The sequence below is a fragment of the Coenobita brevimanus genome, chromosome 13, assembly GCF_032717465.1.
Source record: "Coenobita brevimanus isolate Jiangsu-jjx chromosome 13, ASM3271746v2, whole genome shotgun sequence".
Taxonomy (NCBI): Eukaryota; Metazoa; Arthropoda; class Malacostraca; order Decapoda; family Coenobitidae; genus Coenobita; species Coenobita brevimanus.
This window is the reverse complement of record NC_136966.1, coordinates 31,834,379-31,860,513: the sequence shown is the minus strand read 5'-3', so window position 1 is coordinate 31,860,513 and position 26,135 is coordinate 31,834,379.

The window sequence follows — 26,135 nt, the reverse complement described above, 5'->3', positions numbered from 1 at the left end:
ACCACTTCGAAATAGTAAATGTGTGACATGTGGTAGCAAAGCAGTAGCCAGTATTCATCAATCTGGTAAGTGTGTGAGAAGGATGGGGATGGAAGAGGGAGGGTTAGGAACTATCAGCCCCCTCGGCCTTCCTCGTCCCTTAACCTCTCCCCTCCCACACAGTGGTATCAGACATTTGAGTGTCTGGCTACTGCTTCACTAGTGGTTGTCTCATGCATAAATGTCCGAACTGGAAGGCAGGTGTATAAGGCGGAACTATCCTTGGGTGTACATATGTATCATTTTAATGGCTACAATGACCTCATTTGTGATTCCTGCAGTTATGTAAGAACTGCTACAGTTATGTAACTACAAATATTAGTATTACTGCATTTATATTACAATTGCTACAATTCTGTAACTACAAACACTAGCATTGCTGCTATTTTATTACAGTTACTACAATTCTATAACTACAAACACTGCCATTACTGCAATTATGTTACAGTTGCTATAAATATGTAACTACAAACACTAGCATCCTGCAATTATATTACAATTGCTACAGTTCTGTATCTACAATATGTTGCAACCACATTTTGTGACAGTTTCATTAACACGATGTAATTACAATATAATGCAACCACAGTTATGTAACTGTTACATCAACTTGACGGAACTACAATTTTACGGAAATCACAGTTATGTGACAATTGCATTAATTAACACCTTACCTACAACACTCAACAGACTAATACCCCTAAAGCTAGTACATTCATTCTTATCACTGTTATCTTTATACAAGGGAACCACACAAGCACTTGCCCAGCCATTTGGCAGCATACCTCTCACAAAATACACATTCAACGATCTTGCTAACCACTCAACAGTAGTCGCTCCATCACTTTTCAGGCATTCCACAGCACACCCATCCATAAAAGCAGCTTTCCCTGCTTTCATCTCCTTTACAGCCTCCTGCACTTCCTCAACGGTGATCAAAGAATCATTAAACTATCCCAACACGTTTATTCCTTGCACCCTTCCATCTGCCACAATGTCAGCCTCCCTTTCCATCTTTACATTTAACAATCTTTCAAAATACTCCACCCAACTTTTCCTTACTGTATCCATCTCAGTAAACATCCTTCCATCCTTTGGTTTTACTCACACTTCCTTCCCAGACTCTCTCTTTTGCATCCTTTTTACCTCCTTCCAAAACGTTTTCTTGTTCTGTTGAAAATTCTCAGTCAACCGCCTACCCCACCTCTCATCTGCTTCCACTTTAGCATCACATACAGCCCTTCTCGCCCTATTCCTCTTTTCCTTATACCCTTCGTATGACATCTCATCCTTTCTCTGCAGCCACACTTCATATGCAAGTCTCTTCTCAGCCACAGCCATACTTCCTCGCACCCCTATTCACTTTCCTTTCGTACACAACCACCCACTCTTCTCACACCACACACCTCTTCCGCATGCCCCACCACAGCACTCTTAAACAACTGCCATTCCTCCTCCACACTACCATTTTCCTGAGCTTTCACTGCACTCCACTGATCTTGCAACTTTTTCTGATACTCTATTATTTTCTCTCTTTTACCCAACTCACTTTCAAAACCTCCCTGGCACACCTAAATCTCCTAGCTCATACCCATCTCTTATTTACTCTACACTTTCCCTCCACCAGGTAGTTGTCAGACTTACCTCCACCCTCCCCTCTCAAAACTCTCACATCCAGCAAACTTCTTCTTACATTCCTGGACACCATTGCATAGTTCATCAATGCTCTGTCAACAACCCTTTCACCCTCCTGCCTCACCCATGTATAATAGAAATAGTTTTCTTCTCATAGAAGGTATTTCCAATCACCATCTCTCGCTCGACACACATCCCTATCATTCATTCACCATTTTCATTTCTTGCAGGCGCATAATGCATACCAAGTACACCTTCAACTGCTACATTTCCTACTTTAGCATTCAGATCTCCCATCGTTACCACATTCATTTTCGTTCTAAAACTCTTCAGACACCATCAACATCATTCCAGAAAGACTTCCTCTCTTCTGCATCCCTTGCATTACCAGGCCCATTTACACTCACAACTCACGTTCAAATTCCGCTTTCACCCATATCAGTCTCGATGACACTGCCTTCCATTCAGTCACACAGCTGCTGCACCTTTTCTCGCTAACAAGGCCACACTTTCTCTCGCCCTTCCTCTATCAAAACCTGACATCTTTCCATTCACACTTCCAAACTTAGACTCACCTTTCCCTTTCATCTTTACTTCACTCAAAGCTAACACATCCAGGTCTCTTCTCACAATCATTTCCCCAATCTCCTCCTTTTTAACCTCAATCGTAGGCAGTGGCTCAGTCGGTAGAGAGTTGGCCTGCAGTCCTAACGGACCCGGGTTCAAATCCCGCTGGGGCAGGGAACAGTTTAAGGATTTGAATTTCATCAATATCAGACTTTACTGATCTACCAGAAGACCCGCCGACATGTCGTAAAAATACCCCCGCTAATACCAATACATCAGTCCTGTATTATACAACCCTAGCATGTATTCAGTATGGACAGTGGGTGATAGCGCCGAAGTGTGACATGTAGAGGTGTATGGTATGTAGGAGGACTACTGGGCCTTGAAAGCAGGCTGTGAAGCCTATGCCCAGAGTCGGTCACATAAACAAAAACAAAAAATCCACGCTCCCCCAATGCTTCTTCGGAACCCAGTGTATTTGATTCCATATCCACTTAGTCGAGTAACCTTAACCTTGCCCTTAGCACTGAAAATTACCATTTTGGGTGATTTTAACATACATAATGTTGAATGGTTATTGCATTCTGCCAGGACTGATGACGCTGGTCTAGAGTGTGAGCTGTTTGCAGAATCGTTTAATCTCACCCAGCTGGTAAAGCAACCAACCAGAATACCTGATAATTCTGACCATAATGCACATCTCTTGGGTTTATTCTTGACAAATAATCCAGATCAATACAGGATAGAGGTACTGTCACCACTTGGATCCTCTGACCACAATCTCATCAAAGCCTCATTAGTTAACCCCCCCACACCTCCCCGTTCTGAACCTGTTAGGATGACCCGATGGCACTTTGATAGGGCAGACTGGGATGGATTAAGAAATTATCTTGCTGACATTCCGTGGCAGTCTTTCTTCTCTAGTGATCCCAATTCTACCCAGTCCCACATTTGCGACTTAATACTAGCTGGTATGGATTTATTCATACCAATTCAACAGTTCACTAAAAGCTCGAACCCTCCAAAATGGTTTGATGGCAACTGTGCCAGAGCAACAGCCCAAAAGTCATTAGCATATAACTCTTACTTGAAATAAAAAAACAACTGAATCACACTCTCAATTTAAAATTGCTAGAAATAATGCAAAAGTGTATAATATATCTAGCTAAATCTAACTTTCTTCAAAATCAAGCATCAAAACTACTTAACAACCCTAATGGGAATAGAATATATAGGTCAACTCTTAATTCTTTCAGTAATAACTTTAACAAGTCATCATCCATCCCCCACTACAATCCTCAGTTGGCAGCATTACAAATGACCCACGTGTGAAAGAAGATATTTTTGCCAGTACATTTGGCAAAAATTCTACCATAGACGATGCCAGCCAGACCGTCCCAGTACTAGAACTTGACTCTGCCAAAAATTTTGTCACTTAAAATACAGACAAGATAATTAAGATCCATCCTGGACAATTTACCTACAAACAATGCTCCAGGCCCAAATGGAATTCTGCCAATTGTTTTGAAAAAGTGTTCCCCAGAATTTGCCTCTGTTCTAGCTAAATTATTCAGACTATGCAGACGTACGTCTTCATTCCCAAATTCATGGAAAGAAGTCAATATCCACCCAATTCCGAAGAAAGGAAGTTCCTCTGAACCCTCTGATTACAGACCAATAGCAGTCACATCTTCTCTTGGTAAGGTATTTGAAACCTTAATAAGCACATTGTTAAACATCTTGAAACCAACTACTTAATTAGTGATAGACAATATGGTTTTTGCCACAAAAGATCCACCACTGACATACTCAATTAGTGATAGACAATATGGTTTTTGCCACAAAAGATGCACCATTGATATTCTCAATCTCCTAACTCATACCATCCATCAATCATTTGACCTACATGGAGAAATTCATGCAGTAGCCCTTGATATTTCTAAAGCTTTCGATAGGGTATGGCACCATTCCCTGCTGTCCAAACTCCCTTGCTATGGACTAACATCTTTTATTCCTTTGATCTCCTCATATCTCACTGACAGAAAAATAAGAGCAAAAGTAGATGATGTATATTCCAATTTCCACTCAATTAACACCGGCGTGCCGCAGGGATCAGTTCTGGCACCAACCCTGTTCCTGGTTAGTATTAATGACCTCTTATCTGTCACCCATAATCCCATCCACTCATATACAGATGACTCAGCACTATATAGTTCATTCACACTCAGATACCCATTTACAAAGTCTAATATCTCCACCTCTCAATTCAGTACAGCCATCTCCATATATCTAGATGTATCTACGATCAGTGAATGGGGACAAAACAACCTTGTCTCTTTTAATGCTAGTAAATATAAGTATATACAATTTACTAATAGACAGATATTGCCAGATTCGTATATTACCTTCAGTACTACTAATATTTCCATCTCCAAAATTATTGTAATTCTTGGCATCTCACTTAACAATGCCCTCAGCTGGACCTATCATGTTAGATCACTCGCTAAAACTGCCTCAAAGAAACTTGAACTAATGTGCAGAGTCCGTAACTTCTTCACTGACGAGTAGTTAGCTGTGATTTATAAGTCATGTGCACTCTCAGCTTGAATATTGCTCACCATTGTGGAATGGATGTGGAGAGGTTGCATAAAACAATTAGACAAATTTCAGAACAAAGCTATTAGAATTATTAACAACCCTGCCATTACAAATAAACTCCTCCCCTACAGGTAAGAAGGAATGTTGCCTCCCTTGCATTATTTTACAGATATTTTTATGGCAAATGCTCAGACGAAGTTGCGTTCATGGTGCCACCTCTCCATGCCTCCCCTCATGGTACACGGGCATCTGGTAGCGCTCATGACTGGAATGTCACTCAGCCATATTGCAGAACTCTGCCTATCAGAATTCTATCATTCCCTGTACTGCATCTCTTTGGAACTTGCTTCCCCAGAGTTGTTTCCCTCCAAACTTCAACCTACAGCTGTTCAAGTCTAACTATTACAGATATTTTATGAACAGAGGACACCAGTAATCTGGTGTTTGGATTATTTTTTTTTATTCATTTGTTTTTCCTTCCTCTGTTCAGTTATTTAACAAAAAAAACATAGGTACGGGGATAACTTAATTCCCCATCTCTTTCTATTCCCTGTCTCCTTGTAGAAAACTAATAAAAGAGAGGAGGGGGTCCCTAGTCCTCTCACCCCACCCCTTTTAGTCGTCTTTTACGACACGCAGGGAATATGGTGGCAGAATTCGTCCTAACATATCCTGGCCGCAGAGCGGTGGTACCACCCCATAGTGCGGCCAGATTGTGTTTCCCCCCGCCACAGGGGGGACAACATATATATATATATATATATATAGATAGATAGATAGATAGATAGATAGATAGAGAGATAGATATTAGAGTGTTCAGAAAAATCGAACGTTCAGGAACTTGAAGGGCAAAGTGCTTATTCAGTTTCACTACAGGTGTGTACTACACCATACTCTGCAATTTTTCTTTGGCCTTCTCAAACCCATGCCTCATTTCCACGTGGGTTGCAATGCAAGTGGTAACTCTTGCCTTGATTGCAACAGGGCTTGACGTGGGGGAACTTGCGTTGTCTGTCAGATCTCTCCACTCTGTTCGTAAGGAATCAAGGACTGAGATCACTGAAAAGATTTAAAAAAATAATAATAATTCAAGCCACAAACACCCTTGATTCTCCATTTTGATGGAAAGCTCTTGCCCAACATCGATGGTAGCAGCCGCAGTGATAACCTGGCAATCGTTGTTATAGGGACTGGTACAGAGAAGATCCTGGCGATCCCTAAGATCCCTGCTGGAATAGGCAAAGCAATGCGAGTGGCAATGCTAAGGACTCTAGATGAATGGTTGGAAGTGAAGCCGTGGATTGCAGGGCTCTGTTTTTGATACTACGGCATCTAACACCAGGGTTCACAGCAGAGCTTGCCTTGTCATTGAAAGAGGTCTCCAAGTCCCGCTGTTGTTCATGGCATCCAGGAACCATATGCGTGAACTCACAGTGGCAGGGATCTTTGACCTCTTTTTCTCTTCTTCTGGCCCTGAAATTTCTCGCTTCAGTCAATTTAAAGAGTTCTGGAACAATACTGACACAGATTCCTTCGATTCCTTCGGTGATGACCTAGATGGATTGCCAACAGAGCTGAGGACATTGAACACTTCATACTCAGCCACATAGTTCATGCGCAACCCCGTGATGATTACCTTGAGCTCCTCCAGTTGTCTTTGGCGTTCCTTGGCAAGAAGCCAGCACGAATGATCTTTCACCGTCCAGGTGCCTATCACAGAGAAAGTTGGATGGAAAAAGGCCTTTACTGCCTCAAGATCTTCCTTTTCAGAAATCACTGAAGGATGCAACATCCTTCCCTTTCACATGGCATCAAAAGGAGGCCATCAAAAGTATCTGTGTCTCCCTCGTCACCATCTATGTGATACACTGGTTTGAAGCCCCAAATGCTGTCGATGCTCCAGTCAGTGACCTCAATCTCCTGAAGAAAATTTAAGAATTCAAATGAAGTGGATCCCGTTGTAGCAAAGAAGGCACTGGACAATGTCAAAAGCCACCTCTGGTACCTCAGTGAGGACCTGGCTCCACTAGCCATGTATTTTAACAAAGTCTTTGGTGAAGAAGAGCAGGAAACGCTGAAAAATATAACCACAGCACTACAGATGAAGAAGGGTCTGCGTCGTTTGAACATGAAGACGATTGATCAGGCATCAACTCTGAGAATCTCTAAGTTTGTCACCCGAAAGTCGAAAAACCTCTTCCAGTGTTTGAAGCTGGATACTCCAACAAGCACCAATGACCTCTGCCCCATTCCTGATGTCATGGCCCACCTTAAGGTGGTCAATGACGCTGCTGAGAGGGCAGTGAAGCTGGCAATGGACTACAACAGTGGTCTGACAAAGAATGAAGAAGAACGACAGCCGATCTTCCATGTTGTGCAGCACCATAGCCCTCTACGACTTGACCAAAGAATCCCACGTATAATAAACTGATTATGTTTGTTGTATAGCTCAAATATATTGTTTCTTTTTGTACCACATTCTTTATTTTTACTTATCTTCACCATACCCTTCACTTACTCAGATCAGTTAGATTTACAGATTGCATGGGTAGTGAGGCACGATTTTGCATTGATAAAAAACCATAAATTTTTGCTTGGATGCTTTGTTTGTAAGGTGAAATCGATTGCATACTTTGCCCACCTAAATATCCATTTTTTCTCTCCCCTATAAGTACTGAACACCCTAATATATGTATATATATATATATATATATATATATATATATATATATATATCTATATATATATATATATATATATATATATATATATATATATGGGAGGAAGGTAGAGTCCCGGAGGATTGGAAGTCGGGTATAATTATTCCCTTGTACAAAGGAAAAAGGGAAAAAGAAGTGTGTGGTAATCATGGGAGCATTTGTCTTCTTAGTGTAATAGGAAAAGTTTATAGTAGGATATTGTTGACAGAGTTAAGGAAAGAACAGAGGAATTAGTTGGAGAAGAACAGGGAGGCTTTAGGAAGGGAAGAGGTTGTGTAGATCAGATATTCATTCTTAGATCTTTAGTGGAAAAATTTCTAGAGAAGGGAAAGAAGTTGTATGCTGCCTTCATGGATTTGGAGGAAGCATATGACAGGGTGGATAGACAAGGATTGTGGAAAGTATTAAGAGTATCTGGAGTAGATGGGAAAATGTTGAATGCTGTGAAGAGTATCTATGATGGTGCTAAGGCTGCAATGCGTGTGGATGGTGAACCAAATGAATTTTTCTCTTTGAAGATTGGGTTGAAATATGGATGTATCATGTCTCCATGGTTGTTCAGTCTGTACATGGATGGGGTAATAAAAGAGATACAAGGTAGGGAAGTGGATGCTGGAGTGGCCCTAGTGAGAGAGGGTAGTGTTTGGAAACTACCTGCACTGTTGTCTGCAGATAATACTGGGTTGTTAAGTGAAGACGAAGCGGAGCTGCAAGGCTTGGTGGATGAGACTGGGAGAGTGGGTATGAAATGGAATCTAAAGGTGAACGTAGGGAAGAGTAAAGTTATGGTCTTTGAGAGAGGTGAAGTTAATGAATGTACATTGAGGTTGGATGGTGAGGAAATGGAAAATGTGAGTACATTTAAGCACTTGGGTATTGTGATGAGTAAGGATGGATGTTTGGAGGGTGAAGTGCTTGAAAGGGTACAACAAGGAAGAAAGGTTGCTGGTTCCTTGAAAGCAGTGATAAGAAACAGGGAAGTGAGCATGGAAGTGAAAGAGTTACTACATGACAGTATTGTGATACGAACTCTAACGTATGGAAGTGAAGCTTGGACGTTGTTGGAAGGACACAAGTCAAGAGTGAAAGCAGTGGAAATGAGTTATTTAAGGGGAGCCTGTGAAGTCACATGGAGAGACAGGCTCTCAAATGAGGATATAAAGGAGCATTGTGGAGTGGATGTGGATGTGATAGGAAACGTTAGGAGTAACACACTGAGGTGGTTTGGCCATGTGGAGAGGATGGACAGTGACAGACTGACGAGGAGACTGTATGTGAATGAGGTGGATGGGGAGAGGGGAAGGGGGAGGCCAAGGATGAGATGGATGCATGGAGTGGAGAGGTATGTGAGAGAGGGGGGTGTGAGTTGGGAGCAGGGCAGTGAAACGGCAGGGGACAGGGCGACGTGGAGGCGATTTGTTTGTGGCCACCCCTTACGGGATTAAGGTGTCTGGCAATAGATATATGGATAGATATGTAAGGGGGATGGGTCTATTATGATGTGGCAGGGGTAAACCATCTCTGCTGTTGGGCCCAGCTGCGGATGTCACTGAAGCACAGCGCAGTTGACCCTCGTGTCGTGTTGTGTGGTGTGGATCTGTCATTTGTCCCCTTTGGGGGCTAAGATGAGAATGAATGTGTTGAGTGGATGAGAAAATTGGGAGTGTGTAGTCCTGTCTCGGCTACCTCCCTTTCCTTGGGGGAAGTAGCCTAGATGTGTGTGTGTGTATATATATATATATATATATATATATATATATATATATATATATATATATATATATATATATATATATATATATAGATAGATAGATAGATAGATAGATAGATAGATAGATAGATGGATAGATAGATAGATAGATAGATGAAAGAGTGTGAAGTGGAGGAGTGGAATGGCGTGATATGCATAAGATAGGGCATGAATGGGCAAGGAAGATGCAAGGAAAAAGTTGCTTTCTTGATAAATAAGGTGTGGCGGAGTGGAATGAGAGATTACAAATGTGTCAGCTCGAGGTGTATGTATGTCAAGTTCCAGTTTAAGAAGGTGAAAGTGGCGGTGATTGTAGCATATGCACCGTGCGAGGACAGAAATGAGAAATAGAAAGACAGGTTTTGGGATGAGCTGGATGATGCAGTTGGAGAAATGCCCAGAAGCTATAAAGTGATCGTAATGTACGATATGAATGGAAGCGTAGGCATTGGTAATGAGGATAACATAATGGGTTGTAATGGAGTACCCGGTACCATTAGAAAATGAAAATGGGAAGCAACTGAAGGATATGTGTCAGGAAAGGAGGTTATGCATTAGTACTTCGTATTTCAAACACAAAGATGCACGTAAATATACATTGTATAGAGGGAACCGGGATCGTGTAGAAAGGAGCTTGATTGAAAACGTGTTCGTAGAAAGGTCGATGCTGGGAATGGTTGCTGATACAGGGCCGTTAGAGAACGATGTGGAGGTCTGTCAGATCATATGATTGTGGTGTGCAAGATCCATCTGAAAGGAGTGAGGTGAGCAAGGATAGGGAGGGCAGTCAGGAAGAAAGACTGAAAGTCGAGAAGATGAGGATAAAAGAAATGGCAGATGATTACAAGACCAAGGTAGGGGAGGATTGAGGAATCAGTGAATTGGAATGATATTGATCTTGGCAGCCTGTGGAATGCATATAGGGATTGCTTAGTTAGAATTGCTAAAGCGGTGTATGGTGTGGCAAGAGTATCACCAATGACGAAATGTACGGCATGGTGGGATGATGAGGTTAAGAGAGCAGTGGAAGAAAAGAGGACGAAGTGACTAAGGTGGTTACAGGACAGGGGTTCATTGAAATAAGAACTGAATATACTGAGAGCAAGAAGCATGTAAAGAGACTAGTGAAGAGGACGAAGAAGGAGGTAGCTGATGATCTATGAAGAAAAATGAATGTCATCTACTCTGAAAATAGGAAGTTATTCTGATATTATGTGCTGAGAAGTAGAAGTGAAAGCGGAAATAAATGTGAAAGTGTGAAGGATGTAGGTGGTAGATAGTTAACCCGTGGGGATGAAGTAAGGACCAGATGGAAAGAATGTTCTGAAAGCCTGGTGAATAGGAATAGAGAGAACAGAGCCACTGTAAACATGACTGGTTTTGGAGGTGTGCAGAGAAGGAAAGCAATGCCAGGAAACGTGACCCTTGCAAAGGTGAAGAGAGCTGTGAAGCGGCTGAGAAGTGGGAAAGCAGCTGGGGTTGATGAGGTGTATGCAGAGATGATTAAGTGTAGTGGAGAAACCGGAATGAAGTGCTTGTTGGAGATATGAAAGAAGGCATGGATGAGCGAAACTGTGCCAGCAGACTGGAAAGGCTATGATTGTACACTCGCCCACAAAAGTCCTGTCCTTTTTTCGAACCCCGTAAATGTGTGAGTAGGTTTGTCGAAGCTGCAGGGAGACTCACGCGTATCTGGGAACAGTGTCAGTGGGGGTTGGGGGTATTGTGGATGGAGGGGGTGGTGCGATAGTGGGCGAGTTGTATGCTGCAGTCACGTTATTGTGAAACTTTTCCTTTTCTTGGCTTTGTTCTATACAAGCAATGGAGATGGAAAGGGATAATGAAATTTATTATATATTACTACATGCTAAAACAAACATGAAGCTTCTCAAAATCGAGTTAAGCTGCAACAGGGAGGTTCGTCTTGTCCTCCACGCACACTCCCTGTCCACCATAATACTACCTTGGTTTGACACTTAACTACTGCAAAGGTTTCAGATATCACCACAAAAAGTTCTGCTACATCGTCTCATATTACGGAGATGTGAACCGACAAGTCTTTGTTTTGTTATTATGTCGTAATGCTTTTGTCCACTATGTGCTATACAACATCAAAAATAAATGGTATATTATATCAGGATATGAAGAAATTACCATGTGATAAGTTAGAATGCTTAAAAGCCAAACATTTATATATCTGAATATTACTTCATGTAGGTTGAGAGTTTCTACACCTGAAATAATGTTATGACCCCCAGCAGTATCAAAGGAAATGCATTGGTAGGATAAAACACGTATTACACTGTAGTGAGTTACACAAAATTGTTTCCATAATAGCCTATCGAACATGGACTATGCTTCTAATACGATGTCCAGCCACCGTGTGCAGAAACAACCTCATCAAATCTGTTTGGCATTGACTAGACAAGATTCAAGCAAACATTAGGACGACGTCTAATACGTTCCCAAACCTCCTGACCATGTCTTTCCAAAGCTTGCCTAGTGGGTTGCTCACCAATTATCCCAGTTGCGACACACAATTGCCCATAGGTTCTCTGTGGGATTAAGGTCGCATGATTTTGCTGGCCACCTTAGGGACTGTATTAGAGGTTCCTCCTGCCCTTCTCGCACACTGCCCGTCCACAATAATACTACCTTGGTTTCCACCGCTTGACTCCATTTCCTTGGGCAGCTGTATAGCACATAGTGGACAAAAGCATTACGACATAATAACAAAACAAAGACTTGTCGGTTCACATGTCCGTAATATGAGATGATGTAGCAGAACTTTTTGTGGCGACATCTTAAATCTTTGCAGTAGTTAAGTGTCAAACCACCTATTAACCAGAAACAATGCAAGTTGGTGATGTGGGGATTCTAAACTCGAGTATAGATTCAGTATATTTTTGTTATATAAGAAAAATGAAGACCAAGGATATATATATATATATATATATATATATATATATATATATATATATATATATGTGTGTGTGTGTGTGTGTCAAGGACATAGAAGCATAGTCCATGTTGGATAGGCTATTATGGAAACAATTTTGTTTAACTCACTACAGTGTAATACGTGTTTTATCCTACCAATGCATTTCCTTTGATACTGCTGGGGGTCATAACATTATTTCAGGTGTAGAAACTCTCAACCTATATGAAGTAATATTCAGATATATAAATGTTTGCCTTTTAAGCATTCTAACTTATCACATGGTAATTTCTTCATTTCCTGACTATAATATACCATTTATTTCTGATGTTGACTGGGGGCACTCCATTCATTGGGAGACAGCATAGCAAATGGATTATTTTCCATTAATGTTAATTTTTTGAGAATTGTGAGTTACGTGTTAAATTTACTATAACCTTAAACTGGAAAAGACTGCAAGATTACTAATTGTTTACTTATTCCATTTTTCCTGAAATTACTGGAGGATGATTTGTTAACATATATATCAGTGCGTGAATACTGAATATAATGAAAAGTTAAACACTGGGTTACTTATAATATGATTTCATAGCAAACACATTTTGGACCACAGTGTCAAAATTTGACGTAGGTTTTGTCTCTGCACTACTTGGGAAACAACATAGCTATGAGGTGGTCAGTTTCCACAAGCAGTGCATGGGGGATATTTTCAAATATCTGAATACTAGGCATTAATTTCTATTAATCAGCAGTGTAAAACACTGAGAGCTTGATTTATGACAACATTTTTGTGTCACGGTAATCATATAAAATTAATGTATATTATAATCAACAGCCATGGCTCCCTTACTTCGTGACCTTGCCTGACGGTTGTGGTGCTTACACCTTACTTCACCATGCTTCATCACATTGCGTCACAGCTTTGGCCTACACCAGAGTTTAGATTCCTCACATCACCAACCTGCATTGTTTCTGGTTAATAGGTGGTTTGACACTTAACTACTGCAAAGGTTTCAGATGTCGCCACAAAAAGTTCTGCTACATCGTCTCATATTACGGAGATGTGAACCGACAAGTCTTTGTTTTGGTATTATGTCGTAATGTTTTGTCCACTGTGTGCTATACACCTGCCCAAGGAAATGGAGTCAGGTGGTGGGAACCAAGGTAGTATTATGGTGGACAGGGAGTGTGCGTGGAGGACAAGACGAACCTCTCTGTTGCAGCTTAACTCGATTTTGAGAAGCTTCATGTTTGTTTTAGCATGTAGTAATATATAATAAATTTCATTATCCCTTTCCATCTCCATTGTTTGTATAGAACAAAGCCAAGAAAAGGAAAAGTTTCACAATAACGTGACTGCAGCATACAACTCGCCCACTATCGCACCACCCCCAATACCCCCAACCTCCACTGACACTGTTCCCAGATACGCGTGAGTCTCCCTGCAGCTTCGACAAACCTGCCCGCACATTTATGGGGTTCGAAGAAAGGACAGGACTTTTGTGGGCGAGAGTATCCCTGAACAAAAATACAGGTGAGTGAAGTGAGTGAATGAATTATCGTGGCATAAGTTTATTGAGTGTGGTAGGGATGGTACATGGAAGAATTATTACAGAGAAAGTAAGAGATATCAGATGTCCCAGAGAGTGATAAACAGGGTGGTTTTAGGAGTGGCCGAGGATGTATGGATCAAATATTTGCAGTGAGACAGATAGTGGAGAAGGCTTGTGAGAAACACTATAAGGTGTTTATGGCATTAGTGGATCTGGAAAAAGCACACGACAAAGTAGACAGAGAAGGACTGTGGAAGGTGTTGCGCATGTAGGGTGTAGATGGTAAACTGCTAGGTGCTGCCAAGAGCTTTTATGATGGTAGTGAAACATGTGTAAGGGTTATTGGGCATCTAAGTAAATTGTTCACGATCGGTGTGGGCTTGCAACAAGGTTGTGTGTTGTCCCCTTGGTTGTTCAGTATATGTATGGATGGAGGAATGAGACAGGTACAAACAAGAGTAATGGAGAGGGGGATGGCGTTGGTAATGAATGGTGAAGGATGGAACATCTGATTTTTTTTTGTTTTTTTAATGCGAGGAAGATGGAGCCAAAGGCCATGAGCCCGCAGTAAGAGTTCCCTCCAAGAGAAAAACAAAATACAAGAGAGAGCCAAATTCAAGATTCATTTATTTTGAGATGCCTGGACACACTGCGTTTGAAAGACTGGAGATCATAGGCAGCAGGAAATACAGACAGAGGGAGACAGTTCCAGAGTTGACCTGTTGCATAAATGAAAGGACTGGGAGTAACGGTTAACTCTTGCATTAGAGAGTTGGACAGAAAAGGGATGAGAGTTTGCTGCTAGACGGGTGCTACGCGCCCGTCGTAGAGGTGAAGGAATGCATGCAGACAGTTCAGACGAGCAGTGACCATTAAAGTAGCGATAGAAAAGAGATAAAGATGCAACAGTGTGGTGAAGAGACAGAGGTTGAAGGGAGTCAGTAAGAGGAGGAGAGTTAATGAGACGAAAAGCCATTGACTCCACCCAATTGAGAAGAGCTGTATGTGCAGAGCCTCCCCACACATGAGAGTTGTACTCCACACAGGGGCGGATAAAACCCCTGTATAGAGTCAACAATTGTGCAGGGGTAAAGAAAGAACAGAGTCTGCTTGGCACACCCAATCTCTTGGAAGCAGATTTTACAAGAGATGCAGCACAATTTGCAAAAGCTGCACAAGAAAATGGTAGACTAGTGCAGAGTTTTGCTGATCTTTGTGAACGTCGTGCCTTGAGAGTAATGTAGAAAAGAGTAACGTGATCGTTATTGAGAGTGCGATGTTACAGTGAATGGAGAGAGACTGGAATTGGTTAGAGAGTTCAAATACTTGGGTTCAGTGAGAGACAAAAGAAGAAAATGTGTAAAAGAAGTGGAAAGTAGAGTGAAGAATAGTAGCCGGTGCAATGAAGGCCCTGATAAGAAACAGAGGCTTGAGTGTTGCTGCTGCACGAGGCTTACATGAGGGAGTGTTAGTCCCAACTTTAACATAAGGATGTGAGACTATGGTGTGGCATGAAAATGAATAGTCAAGATTAAGAAGAGTGGCGATTGGACTGCTGAGGAATACACTGTATGTAGAGTACACAGGGTGGATAGGATATGAAATAATGTGATTCGTGAAAGATGAGGAGTGAGGAAGTCTGTGGAAGCCAGAATCGAAGAGAGTGTACTGAGATGGTATGGTCATGTGGAGAGAATGGATAACAACTGTGTGGTGAAAAACGTGTATCTGAACGAATCTGAAGAAGGGAGGAGGTGAGGTAGGCCATGGAGAAGGTGGAGAGATATGGTGCATGAGTGTGTGAAGAAGAGAGGTTTAGAAGTCAGTGAGGCTAGGGAACTGACAAGAGCCTGAGCTGGCTGGATGAATGTTGTAAGAAGTGCATGATCAGGGATTTGGCAATCTTTTTTAATGTGGCAGCGTCCGGACTGACTCTATCAGATACGTTTATGTGAAGCTATAGAACATGGTGAATGTTTTTGGTGTATCCAATAAAGCCAGGATTCCGGGGGCTTGAATGATGAGTGAATGGAAGCATGGTCCATTGGACTGGGCAAATCTGGGGTGTCTGAACACTGCTACTCCTCACTCTGCCCCAGGGTGGGAAAGGAAGTCCTAATGATGATGATGATTATTATTATTATTATTATTATTATTATTATCAATGTTACTACCTTTTTTTTTGTTTAATTGGCTTATTTCAAAGGCTATTTGGCCATGAGTCTTCGAACTTTGTCAGTTTAGTCGGACAATTGTCCATTTTTTTTGGCCAAATATGGGGCCAATCTGTCAACCTAATCTCTGGATAATTATGCAAAACAAGGAAGAGTGAGTCTGTCACACGAACTCAAGAACCACTTTAGTCAGGAAGCTGAAATTTTACTACAATATAGTCTTAAGGCAGATGCAGTGGGGATAAGAGTATGATTTTAATAGTAATTATTCTCTGAGATCGCCTGGGGTATAAAATTGGGATTTTTGAAGACACTCGGGATATTATCTAATATTCCATAAAGTATTCTAGGTAGGCTTCAAACCTGGTGGACTTATAGACTTTGATGACGTAGAATGACCAGCACAAAATCAGTGATCTTGAGCGCAATGTTCTTTTATACCTGGGCTTCTAGTAGGCAATAGCTGTGGGACGTTTTTATCAAAACTATCCTTGGACAAGTTTGTGGGGTTAGAGTTTCTGCATGAATTTTATCCTAACCATGAGAGGCGACACTTTATCAACTGTACCGTACATTTTTAACCCACTGTGTGCCAGTGCCATTTTAAGATGGTGTGACGAAAATCTGCAGTCAGTGCCAGTGCCATTTTAAAATGGCTTAAAATTTAAAAATTCGCTCTGACAGCATTCTTCAAGATTCGCGGGTAAAAATTGCCAGCCATGTATTGTAACTGTTCCTCTACCATGCCTCAAGAGGTCAAGGCCATACACCCACTTGCTCCCCCCCTCATGCTCGCTCTGCCTCTCTCTGCCTGTTTTTGTTTTTTTTTCATGTGTCCGACAACAGCCTGCTTTCTAGACCCAGTGGGCCTCCTACATACCATACACTTCTACATGTCACTACTTCGGCGCTAACAACCACCGTCCATACTGAATACATGCTAGGGCTGTCTCATACAGGACTGGTGTATTGGTATTAGCGGGGGTATTTTTTCGGCATGTCGCCGGGTTGTTTCTTAGATCAGCAAAGTCTGCTTTAATGAAATTCAAATCCTTAAACTGTTCCCTGCCCCAGCAAGGATTTGAACCTGGGTCAGTTAAGACTGCAGGTCACTGTGCTTCACCCAGTGCTATACATAATGAATGCATGTTGTAAATATTTTCACATAAGTGTAAGGACTATACAAAGTGAGATCAAGTTGTAGATATTTTCTTGTAAGTGTAGGGATGGTACATGGTGAAGTCAAGTTGTAAATTCCTTTTTGGAAGTGTCATAACTGTACTGTACATTGTGAAGTCAGAGTGTACCTATCTTCAAGCAAGTGTAAGACAATGCATTCAAAGTGAGACAGACACGCAAACTGGGACAGGTGTTGACGTAAAATGTAATCAGAAAAGTGTACTGAGCATCGCTATACCTTCCCAGCATAAATACGTGAGTCTAACTTACATAGAAAACGGCTTTTTCTCACCTATGTGGTGAGCGTGAGAGAGTGGGAATACCTGTATACGAGTATGCAGGACTCAGTAAAAACCATTTCCGAGCTTTGGTGAGTATTTTAATGGTGAAATTTGTTGTTTTCACATCAAAATCTATCATTTTAACCCCCCCTAAAAAAAAGTTAAAAAATGGCCAGCACAGAGACGACCCATAGGGCTAAAAATAGCTGGCACACAGCGGGTTAAATACTTTGTAAAAAGTTTCATCTGTTAGAGCTGTTTTGAGAGTTGTATTGCATTTCCCTCGATTTCCATAGAGGACAGACAAACAGACACAAAAATTCTCATTTAAATCTAATATACTGAAGCTCTTGACCTGTATGTGTGTGTGTGTGTGTGTGTGTGTGTGTGTGTGTGTTCTTACCTAATTGTTCTTACCTAATTGTATCTTTACAGGAATGAGTCAAGCTTGTACTGTCCCGTGTCTAAAATCATATTTATCGTACATATTCTTAAAACTGTGAATTGTTTTGGCACACACTATTTCATTCGGTAGTGCATTCCACTGATCAATTGCTCTATTTGGGAAGCTAAATTTCCTTATGTCTTTATCACCTCTCTTCTTATGCAGTTTTTTGCAGTGTCCTCTTGCTGATGCTTCCCCATAGGTTAAGTATTTATGTTTATTTTCTCCTTCCCTGATATGCATTTATATAGCATAATCATGTCACCTCTTTTCCTTCTCTCCTGTAGTGTTGGTAGATTAGGTTTATTTAGTCTTTCTTTGTAGCTTACATGCCTTAACCTTGGTACCCATCTTGTAGCGGCCCTTTGAACTTTTTCAATCTTGTCTATGTGTTTTTTGAGATGAGGACTCCAGACTACTGATCCATACTCGAGGGTTGGTCTGATGAATGATGTTATTATCTATCTTAGCATGTCTTCATTTATGTATGTGAATGCTATTCTCATATTTGCAAGCAGTGTTTACATGTTCCGTACCTTCTCACTGATGTGGTCTACCGGAGATAGTCTGTTATTGATAATCACACCTAGGCCCTTCTCTCTTTCTGATGTGTGTAGGGTTTTATTTCATAAAGTACAGTATAATCCCAATCAGGTCTTGTTCCACTTTTACCAAACTTGATTACATGACACTTGTCCACATTGAATTCCATTTGCCATGTATTACTCCATTCATGAAGTTTATTTAATTCTTCTTGTAGCTCTTTACAAGAGTCTGTGTTAGTAATTCTCCTTTGTATTTTTGCATCATCTGCAAACATATTTAAATAGCTTTCATTTCCAGTGTTATTGTCTGTATCATTTATATACACTAAAAACATGATTGGTGCCAGCACTGAGCCCTGTGGTACTCCACTAGTCACTTCTTTCCATGATGAGTAATTTCCCCTTAGTACTGTTATCATTTCTCTTCTTATGAGAAAATCTTGTATGCAACAATACAGTTTGCCTCGAATTCCTCCTTGATGGTACAGTTTCCATAAAAGTCTTTGGTGTGGTACTGTGTCAAATGCTTTCTTGAAATCTAAATAGATACTGTCCACCCATCCTTGTCTTTCCTGTAATGTGTGTGTTACTCTGTCATAGTAGCTCAACAGATTAGTAACACATGATTTTCTTTCTCTGAAACCAAACTGTCTTTCTGTTATCATATTGTAGATGATTTACCCGAGCTTTTCTTATAAGGTTTTCTAATATCTTGCTTACAACACTTGTTAGTGATGCTGGTCGGTAGTTCAGTGGATTTAGTCTTTTTCCTTTCTTGAATAAGGGAACAATGTTTGCTTTCTTCCAAATATCAGGTAGTTTACCTTGACTCAACGATTTCTTGAAAATTAAAAATAATGGTTTACTTAACTCTTTTGCACATTCACGTAGTACCCAATATGAAATTTCTTCAGGACCATTTGCGTTTCCTTTGTCTAATTTACTTAGCTCCTCCTGTATTACTTTTTCTGATGTTTGTATATCTGGTAGTATGTGTGGGCATGCATGTTCCACATAATCCCTCTCAAAATTTTTTTCCTTTGTAAAAACTGATTGGAATTTCTTGTTTAGTGCTTCACAAATATCCTTCTCTTGCGTATAGGTGATTCCCCCGTCCGTAATGGATTGTATTTTATCTTTTACTTTGGTTTTGCTTCTGATGTAGCTGTAAAATAGCTTCGGTTGATCACTACAGTACTTTTATTTATGATATCCTCCTGAAACTGTTTTTGGGCTTCCCTCCTTATTCTTGTATAATAATTTCTTGCCTGTTTGTAATTATTATATGCCCTTTCACTATTGTGTCATCTGTATCTATTCCTCAACAAATCTCTTTTTTCTTTCGATTTTTTACATTCTGTATTGAACCATCTCTTCATTTTCTTTTCTGCTTCTTTGTGCTTTGTGATATATTTCTGGACTCCTATTTCATAAAGTTCACAGAATTTTTAATATATAGCATTTAAATCTCGTCATCTAAGCTCCTTTCCCTAATCAGTTTCTAAGAAGTACTTCTTTAGGTCATGATAGTTTCCCTTTTTATAGTTTAGGCTCATTTTGTAACTTTCATTGCTGTTCACTATGTCATATGCTATCCTGAAGTTGCAATTTAGTACTGCATGGTCGCCTTTGCCGAATGGAATGTGGTATATTAAATTGTCAATATCGTTTTCTTGCCTAGTAAATATGAGATCTAGCATTGAGGGTACATCGAGTTCTCTTTTTCTGGTGCTTTCCCTTACATGTTGCGTTAGGAAAAACTCTTGCACGAGATCCAGGAGCTTTTGGTCCCAATAGCTTTCTTGGCTTATTATATCTAGAGTATTCCAATGTATATTTGTATTAAAATCTCCAGTTAGTATAATTGTTTCAGATTTCTCTTCCATTTTATGTAGTAACGATTTTAAACTCTGAATTGTGTTCTCTGCCAGGTGTGTGTGTGTGTGTGTGTGTGTGTGTGTGTGTGTAATAAGTAACCTAGCTAACATATGAGAGTTGTCCACAAAACATAAAAGAATAAGGTTCCTGTACAATGTCAGAAATGCATTTGGTTAAGAAAAACACAGAGTATTTTCAGCTAACCTACCCGCCGCATAAATAATTTTGCACAAGGAAATGAGACTCGAGAGATCCTGGAAGCTAACTAGCTCATAAGCCCGGCTTTGGCTACTTCCATTAGGGGACATCATTCAACTCACCTCTATCCTCCCTTCCACTTACAGTACTTCTATCTCATGAATTTATTTTCCCTAAAGGATTTTTTTCCTCCGTGAACCTACTTTTCCCATGGAGCTAGCAAATCTTCACTGATTTATATTCTCCTTGGACCTATTTTTACCATGAAGCTATATTTCCTCAGTGACCAATTTTCTCCTGTAGGCGAAAGTTCATTCATGTGCCTATTCTTACCCATTGGAACTAACTTTTCCCACAAGGATATATTCATCCAATCTCTTATGGGCCTATTTTTCCACATGACCCCCCCCCCAGGACATATTCCATCAGTCTCTCATGGACTGATGTTTCCATTTGATCCTTTTCCCTCAAGGACGTATTTTCCAATGGACCTATAATCGCATAATACTCATTCTCATTGTGGAGATATATACCCATGAAGCTATTTTTGAAGGCATCAATTTTTCCCCACTGATGCAGTCACACATCCACCAACTCACATATCCTCTCAACTAGTGTAGTTTGTCTCAGTAGTAGCACGATGACTCATCAACAACTTTTCACACACACACACGAGGCACTGAGGAGAGCAGACACATGCCGCCACCGCTCCATACCCGGCCAACTTGGCCAGTGGCATTACCTAAATTAGTATTTTTATATGATTCAAGCTCTGTACAAGGTTAGACTAAATGGTGTTCTAATTTAAAAAAGAAGAAGTTTTAAGCAAGTCTTGTTCAAACAGAAAAGAAAACAAAGTAGCACAAGAATGCGCACAATCAGTTTATATCGCTTATATACACAATCAGTCTACAACTGCACCAGAGAATATAAGTTATATATGTGCTTTTAATACTACAGGATGACCACATACTTTAGTAAAGCATATTTGGAAAAGAAAAGGGATAAAGGTAGAAAGCAGGATGATGATTTCTACCAAGAACCGGTTGAAATGGAGACTGGTGGAACGAGTACACAGACTAGAGATGGCTTTTCAGAATGAGATTGATGAAATTAAGAAGCATATGCACTTGCAAAAGGAAGAAATAGAAAATTAGGAAAGGAAGTCAACAAGAAAGACACAATCATAGATAAGTTAACAGTAGAAGTGGGTAAACTTAGGAGGAAAATTAGTGAAATGGGAAGTACAGTAGTCAACCATGAGAGTATTATGGAATAGTTCAAAAATGATACAGAGACAATTAAGCAAGTAAGCAGTCTGATAGACCAGAGCAGTGATACTGAGGAGAAGATAACGCAGGTGACTGAAGCTGTGCAAAGCTACAAAAATGATGTGGAAACCACTTATCCTGAAATGGTGAAAGTAAAGAAAGCCTTAGAAACAAGGGTGGAAAAAAAAAAAAACATTAAAAAGGAAGTGAAAAGAATAATCCAAAACAATGCTAAGTTAGTCAGAGATTCAGTAGATATGAAAAAATCTATAGTAATCACTGGTATAGAAGAGGAAGAAGTAAAAAACAAGATCTCGTAAGACAAAAAGGAGATTGCAAATGTAATGAGCATATTGAAGGAAGTACCAGAGGAAATCTGTAGTAAAGACATAGAGGAACACAAAAGGTTAAGGAAATATGAGAGAAGCAAGTCAAGACCCCTCAAGGTAACCTTCCAGAGTGTAAACACCGTGGAGGAGATACTAAAAAATGCAAAGAATCATATGGAAAAAGAGGAGTTCAATAATGTATGGATAAAAAGATGCCTAACACAAGAGGAACTGGAAATACTGAAAGAGAAGAAGGAGGAAGCAAAAACAAAAAATGAGGGAAGATCAGAGGAGGAGAAGAAAACATTTTTCTTTTTTTCTAAAGTAATAGGATTGCAGGTACGAAAGTGGTACATAAACAGGAGGGAATAAAAAGGAGGAAGGTAGTAAAACCAAGTCATGACAAGTATATAAACAAGATGACTAAGTTGATGTACTCAAATGTGGATGGAATGGTATCTAAATTATTAGAGATGAATGATTATGTCAGAGAAAATGAACCACATATAATATGCTTAACTGAAACAAAATTAACACCAAGGATATCAAATGACATCCTAAACTTAGAGGAATATAATATATCGAGAAGAGACAGGAACTTAAAAAAAGGAGGAGGAATTATAATATTAACTAAGAAAAATCTAAAAGTCAAAGAAATAGAACTAGATATACCCTCACAGGTAGAACTGATTGCAGTAGAGATCAATACATCTAAAGGGAAAGTAATTGTAGCCAATTTGTACATACCACCCAGATCAAACACATGGGAAAGATGTGAATACGAGGACCTGGCAGAGACTACAGTTCAAGTTTAAGAGCATTACTACATAAAATGGAAGAGAAATCTGAAAGAATTATAATAACTGGAGATTTTAAAACAAATATAAATTGGAATACTCTAGATATAATAAGCCAAGAAAGCTGTTGGAACCAAAAGCTCCCGGATCTCGTGCAAGAGTCTTTCCTAACGCAACATGTAAGGGAAAACACCAGAAAAAGAGGACCCGATGTACAGTACCCTTAATATTTACTAGGCAAGAAAACGATATTGACAATTTAATATATCACCCTCCATTCGGCAAAAGCGACCATGCAGTACTAAATTTCAACTTCAGGATAGCATATGACATAGTTAACAGCAATCTTAGTTACAGAAAGAGCCTAAACTATATAAAGGGAAACTATCATGACCTAAAGTAGTACTTCTAAGAAACTGATTGGGAAAAGGAGCTTAGAGAACGAGATTTAAATGCTATAAATAAAAAAATTCTGTGAACTTTATGAAATAGGAGTCCAGAAGTACATCCCACAGCACAAAGAAGTAGAAAAGAAAAGAAAGAAATGGTTCAATACAGAATGTAAAAAATCAAAAGAAAAAAAAGATTTGTTGTGGAATAGATACAGAAGACACAATAGTGAAAGAGCATATAATAATTACAAACAGGCAAGAAACGATTATACAAGAATAAGGAGGGAAGCCCAAAAACAGTTTCAGGAGGATATCAAAAATAAAAGTAGTGATCAACCGAAGCTATTTTACAGCGACATCGGGAGCAAAACCAAAGTAAAAGATAAAATATAATCCATTAAGGACAAGGGAATCTCCTATACACAAGAGATAGATATTGTGAAGCACTAAACATGAATTTCCAATCAGTTTTTACAGAGGAAAAAAATTTTGAGAGGGATTATGTGGAACATGCATGCCCACACCTACCACCAGATATACAAACATCAGAAAAAGGAATACAAGAGGAGCTAAGTAAATTAGACAAAAGAAAAGCAAATGGTCCTGATGAATATTCATGTTGGGTACTACGTGAATGTGCAAAGGAGTTAAGTAAACCATTATTTTTAATTTTCAAGAAAACCTTGAGTCAAGGTAAACTACCTGATATTCGGAAGAAAGCAAACACTGTTCCCTTATTCAAGAAAGGGAATAGACAATATCCACTCAACTACCGACCAGTATCAGTGTTGTAAGCAAGGTATTAGAAAAGCTTATAAGAAAATTTTTTGGTATATCATTTAGAGGAACACAATATGATAACAGAAAGACAGTTTGGTTTCAGAAAAGGAAAATCATGTTACTAAGCTGTTGAGCTACTATGACAGAGTAACAGACACATTACAGGAAAGAGAAGGATGGGTGGACAGTATCTATTTAGATTTCAAGAAAGCATTTGACACAGTACCACACCAGACTTTTATGGAAACTGTACCATCAAGGAGGAATTCGAGGTAAACTGTATTGTTGGATACAAGATTTTCTCATAAAAAGAGAAATGAGAACAGTGTTAAGGGGAAATTACTCATCATGGAAAGAAGTGACTAGTGGAGTACCACAGGGCTCAGTGCTGGCACCAATCATGTTTTTAGTGTATATAAACGATATAGACAACAACAATGGAAATGAAAGCTATCTAAATATGTTTGCAGATGATGCAAAAATACAAAGGAGAATTAGAAACACAGACTCTTGTAAAGAGCTACAAGAAGAAATAAATAATCTTCATGAATGGAGTTATACATAGCAAATGGAATTCAATGTGGCCATGGGTCATGTAAACAAGTTTGGTAAAAGTGGAAAAAGACCGGATTGGGATTATACGTTAGGAAATAATATCGTACACACATCAGAAAGAGAGGACCTAGGTGTGATTATTAAAAATAGACTATCTCCGGCTGACCACATCAGTGAGAAGGTACGGAACATGTATACACTGCTTGCAAATATGAGAATAGCATTCACATACATAAATGAAGACATGCTAAGAAAGATAATAACATCATTCATCATACCAAACCTAGAGTATGCATCAGTAGTCTGGAGTCCTCGTCTCAAAAAACACATTGACAAGATTGAAAAAGTTCAAAGGGCTGCTGCAAGATGGGTACCAGGCTTAAGGGATGTAAGCTACGAATAAAGACTAAATAAACTGAATCTACCAACACTACAGGAGAGAAGGAAAAGAGGTGACGTGATTATGCTATATAAATGTATATCAGGGAAGGAGAAAATAGACATAAATGATTACTTAACCTATGGGGAAGCATCAGCAAGAGGACACTGCAAAAACCGCATAAGGAGAGGTGATAAAGACGTAAGGAAATTTAGTTTCCCAAATAGAGCAATTGAGCAGTGGAATACACACCCGAATGAAATAGTGTGTGCCAAAACAATTAACAAATTTAAGGATATGACCGATAAATATGGTTTAAGACACGGGGCAGTACAAGCTTGACTCATTCCTGTAAAGATACAATTAGGTAAGAACAATTAGGTAAGAACACACACACACACACACACACACACACTGGCACGACACGATAGATACAATAGTATAAATAATGGAGTTTGTGCTGCTGAAGGCAAATAGGATGGTAACTAACGAACGAGCGAGCAAAGTTTACTGACGGTGTATGAACTGAATGTTGACAATGAGTAGGGAGGCCCAGCCGGACCATAATGCTTGTCGGAGGACAATAAGTTTCTAATAAAGCTAGAGTTTTGTTTTTCCTGTAGATCCTATGCCATTCACTTCAGTTTTGTATGTTATGATTCACAAAACCATTATCGCACCACAACACTATGCAATTTGCAGTATTTTAAAGAAATTGTTTTTCGAAAATTTTGCCAGGAATTAATTTTCAGAACTTTTTGCAGAGCGTTTTTTGTCACGTATAATTAGTCGTACCGTGATGAATTTAATGAAACCTATTTCATGGGGGTGATTCTTTTCACGTGGATGCCTCAGAAATAAGACAGAACGATAAATAACTTTTTCGATATGTAAAAATAAATACCACGGGATAGTGCTAATTTCTCACCCATCCTGTATCGCTGTTAGTTGAAATGTGAGCATAATTCCCTTACAAACGGGTAGAAGGAAAACTTGCATCTGAGCACAGTGCAGTAAAGAGAAATTAGATAAACCCAATGGTTTGGGAGCCCAAAGAATTTTGTGGGGGAAATATTGTGTGAAATAATTATACGTGCTGGTTTTCACCGACAGTTCTTTTAAGTATGCATTC